This window comes from Mandrillus leucophaeus, unplaced genomic scaffold, assembly GCF_000951045.1.
Source record: "Mandrillus leucophaeus isolate KB7577 unplaced genomic scaffold, Mleu.le_1.0 Scaffold40, whole genome shotgun sequence".
NCBI lineage: Eukaryota > Metazoa > Chordata > Mammalia > Primates > Cercopithecidae > Mandrillus > Mandrillus leucophaeus.
In genome coordinates this window covers 8,748,175-8,752,932 of record NW_012104254.1, presented here as the reverse complement: position 1 = coordinate 8,752,932, position 4,758 = coordinate 8,748,175, and the positions used below count along the sequence as shown (strand labels likewise).

At 38.4% G+C, this 4,758-nt stretch overlaps 1 protein-coding gene across 5 annotated transcripts in view; it reads left to right on the top strand.

The window, feature by feature from the left end:
• MYO3B (myosin IIIB) overlaps positions 1–4,758 on the top strand; it is a 545,921-nt gene that overhangs the window by 410,058 nt on the left and 131,105 nt on the right. Inside the window, exon 31 of one of the 5 annotated variants that reach the window (XR_001007339.1) lies at positions 3,253–3,374. The exons of the other annotated variants lie outside the window; for them this stretch is intronic. The gene's annotated coding sequence lies outside the window, so the exon portion shown is untranslated. The remainder of the gene's footprint in view (positions 1–3,252; positions 3,375–4,758) is intronic. 5 annotated transcript variants of the gene reach the window in all.

Genomic DNA, 4,758 nt, shown 5'->3' with positions numbered 1-4,758 from the left:
AAAAATGCAAGATACCCACTTAGATTTGAATTTTCTAGAAACAACAAATAATCTTTTTTGTATAAGTATGTCCAAATAAGTATTTGAAAATACTTATACTAAATCATTACAAACATACCTTGCTTTATTCCCTTTTGCTTCATTACACTTCACAGATACTGTGTTTTTTATGAACTGAAGGTTTGTCCCACGCTGTGTTAAGCAAGTCTATTTGTGCCATTTTTCCACCAGCATGTGCTTACTTCATGTCTCTGTGTCAGAATTTTTTAGTCATATTTTGAAATTAAGGTATGTACATCTTTTAGACATAAGGCTATTGCACACTTAATAGATAATAGTGTAAAAATAACTTTATATGCACTGGGAAACAAAAAAATGTGTGTGACTCACTTTATTGCGATATTTGCTTTATTGAGGAAGTCTAGAACAAAACCCACAGTATCTCTGAGATGTGTTTGTTGTTAGTCTGGAGTTCAAACTCAACTGGGTGTCCTGTTTTTTGTTTGTTTGTTTGTTTCTTTGTTTCTTTGTTGAGACAGGGCCTCACTCTGTCACCCAGGCTGGAGTGCAATGGCATAATCTTGGCTTACTGTAACCTCAACCTTCTGGGCTTAAGCGATCCTGCCATTTCAGCCACCTACGTAGCTGGGACTACAGATGTGCGCCACCATGCCTGAATAAATTTTTTTGTAGAAACAAGGTCTCACTATGTTGTCCAGGCTGGCCTTAAACTTTTGAGCGTAAGCAGTCCTCTCATCGTGGCCTCCCAAAGTGCTAGGAGTGCAGGCATGAGCCACCACACCCAGCTAGGTGTCCTGTATTTTATCTGGCAACTCCAGTTCAAGCGTTTTAGAACTAATGTATCATGAATATGTATGCATATAGCCTGACTGTATATCATGAAATATATTGCTAAATCTACCAAGTGTTTCTAGCATTCCTCTGACCTCTACATGCCATAACATAGTGTTTTTTGCCCTTTAAGGTCTTTTGAAACCATATTCAGGGATATCAGTTCCTACTTATTTATTAAGGTCTTTATTCAAATGTCACTTTCCATAGCCGTTCAATCTAAAATTGCAGACCCTGCCTCCAATACTTTCTATCCCCTCTTCCCTGCTTTAATTTTCCTCTTTGGCACTTAGTTGTATTTAGTATGCTACATAGTTACTTTTTTGTTTCAATTTGTGTCTGCCACTTGAATGTAGGTTCATGAGCAGAGGACTATTGGATCTCCTCTGCTGTATCCCCAATACTTAAACAATAATAGGAGACAAATTTAAAGGTGTTCAGTAAAGACTTGGGAGCTGAATGACTGATGTCTGGGAGCCTATAGAAGACCTTATATTGCACATGTCATACACATTGTTCTTATACAAAATCTCAAGGAGACTTGCCACCAGATGAGAGCCTTCAGTGCGGTAAGATGTGTATAATCTTAGTAAAAGTCCACAGATGCAAGATAAATAGAAGGTCAGGCCAGGGGGTTATACCTCCAGATGTCACTGGGCTTCATTTAATCTGCCTCCTAGCAAATTATCTAGAACTGAATGTTAGTAGCCCCAGGAATCATTCATTAAGATCCTTACTAGAATTATGTGACTATCTGGAAGAGTCCAGTAACAAAATGCTGCTGAGGCTGAGAGGATGGGCTCTGGTTCAGCCAGATCAGGATTTGTATCTGGTTATGACCTAGGTTACTCAAATAGCCCAAGCGTGGGTTTCCTGGTCTGCGAATTGGGAACACTGGGGGACTTATGCTGCTAGCACTGGCATGGGTTGAAATGGATAGTCCAGCCAAGTCCTCAGCACAGTGCCTGACAGAAAAGAAGCTGCTTCCATCACCATCACCCAGGCCACACCACAAATTCCACCTGAGCCCACATAAAGCTCAGCTGTTCTAGCCATGCTGTGGCCCTCGGCCCATGGCTCTGCATCCCTTCAGATCACAGTGCCCTTCTTCACTACTGCATCTTTTGTTTTATCCCCAAACTTCCTCTCAGCTCCCTTGGTTGCTGACAAAGAACTGAAATAAGCTTTATGGGCAGCTCTCAGTTGAGTGTTCTTTTTTCCAATAAAGCAAGCATTCTCAGCAGAATGAAGAAAAGCCTTCTGCTCCTACCTTAGACTTTTACACAGTGACAGCTGCCTGCAGTAAAGTAGTGAAGGAGGGAAAAGAAAATAAATGAGAATGCAAGGACTGGCAAATTAAGACTGTATGGGCTCACGGTTGGGGAAAAGCAATGAGGCAAACAAATATGATCACATTTAAAGGGCTCAGTGGGATTTGAGAAATTAGCATAAGTGCATAAATCTAACTACTGCTAACTTAGAGCAATGGTATTATGAGACAGTCATCAGCCTTTTTGAGCCCTTCTGATGAATTTGTCCTTGAGCCATGTTCTAAAACTTAAAATAATTGTGTGTTTTAGAGCAAACAAATATCCATATATTTAGATGTAACTTGCATATTCAACTCATTCAGTAATGATTGGGGTGGGATGCAGTGCATGCATTCAGAATTGTTCTAAAAGTTACTGGGTATCCAAACCTAATGAGAAAAAAATAATACAAAACCTGTGAAGCTTATTCCTTCTTGTTTCCCTTATTTTCCTGCAATAATGGTGATCTTATTTTGTACTGTTACTGTTTCTCCTTTCCTATGCTCTTTGTATTTCCTTCATACCACACATTAAAGCCCAGGAATAATGTTTTTCCTCTTTAGAAATCAAGAAATACCAATTAAAATAATAATGAGGCATACTTTGCAGAGATAAGCAAAGATTTAAAAGACAGATTATTCCCAGCGCTGGCAATGTGACAGGAAATGGGCCCTTTCATACTTTTTGTGGATATGAGTGTTAATTTTTGTTGCTTTTTAGAGAACTTGATGACATAATTTCAAAACTTTAAAATAGAAAAAAAAGTTTCTCACCCTTTGACCTGACAGCTTTATGTATAAGATTTATCCTAGGAGGATAACTGGATGAGCACTCCTAACTCTGGCACCAAATATTTAATGATCCATTGCTTATAATGTGAAAAATTTATAAACAACTTAAATATCCAAACATAAGAGATTAGTTAAATCTTGATAATCACCCAACAGAAGACTATATAGCTATAAATATGATATACATGTCCCTGTGCATGTATGTGTGTTATATACAAATATGTGGAAAGATGCTCAAAATGATAAAAGGTAGGTTAAAATGACAAATATGATGAGCTATTATTATTATTTTTTTTGAGACAGAGTCTCGCTCTGTCGCCCAGGCTGGAGTGCAGTGGCCGGATCTCGGCTCACTGCAAGCTCCGCCTCCTGGGTTTACACCATTCTCCTGCCTTAGCCTCCCAAGTAGCTGGGACTACAGGCGCCCGCCACCTCACCCGGCTAGTTTTTTTGTATTTTTTAGTAGAGACGGGGTTTCACCGTGTTAGCCAGGATCGTCTCGATCTCCTGACCTTGTGATCCGCCTGTCTCGGCCTCCCAAAGTGCTGGGATTACAGGCTTGAGCCACCGCACCTGGCCTATTATTTTTAAAAATATATTTTATGTGCATAGAAAAGTATCTGAAAAGATATATGCAAGAAACTAATTATATCTGGATATGGACATTTTCCCTAGTCTTTATTTTCTTCTCATAGAATATCTGTATTTTATACAGTACAACAATAAATATGTATTATTTTTAATCGTACAAAATAATTTTTGATCAGAAAAACGGGAAAAAGAGCAACATTTTGCCATCAGTTCTTTTAGTCATTTACTTTGGGTGAAAGGCAGATATTACTACATTTTCATTGGTTAGTGACTGGTGAATATTCAGACAACTTGGGAATTTGGAGCATTTTCATCAGCTAAAAGATAAAATACAAAACTAATGAGCACAGCAATACCTAGAGCTCTGATATCTCAAAAGCCAAGTGGTTTGTGGTACTTGCTCTGGTTTGCTGTCCTCCCTTGGAAAATTTTATACAGGATGCTTTCAGTAGGTGATTTGCAGACACTTTTAGATGGTCAGAAAGTAGCACTAGACAAATCAGTTACAAATCGATTTTCAGTGTGGTTATGCTCAATATATTGTGTAAATACAGCAGGCAGCCTCCAATTCTTCCTAGAGTGGAAGTAAATGGGGGAGTTGATGCAGAAAAGGCTTTTCAGAGGAGCTGACACCTGTGCTAAAGGGTAAGAATGCAATGACCAGGTGAACAAGAGAAGAGGGAACATTCAAAAGCATGAAAATCAGAATATAGCCCTTGGAGATTTTGTAGGTACTTGACAAAAGCTTATTTGTGGTGGTGGTGCTGGCAGTGAATAGGAAACAAAAGTGTTCTATAAATCTTAGCTTTCTGGTTTTTGTAATAAAACGTGCATTAATTTACACATTTTGGGGTGCCTTTTAACTTAACCCACAATGACACATAATAACACAATAGATAGTTTGTATTTTTCTTAAGACATTTGTTACCTTCCAATCCTCTGTGTCTTCAAAGCTATTTAAATAACTACATAAAGTAAGAAAAAAATCCAATAATACCCAACTGATGCAAATCAGGGAAGGAGTGATACATAGTGACAATGTTGGGGGATTCATATCTGGGTGTTCTTCCGCATTTATACCCTTAGTCTTTGGAATGTTCAAATTCCATATAAAAACTAAATAAGAATGCTTGAGTTGCCAGTTGGGGTTCAAGACTATGCCAAGTTCATATGAAAATCCTGTTGGCACTTAAGTCAGCACTGCATCATTAATA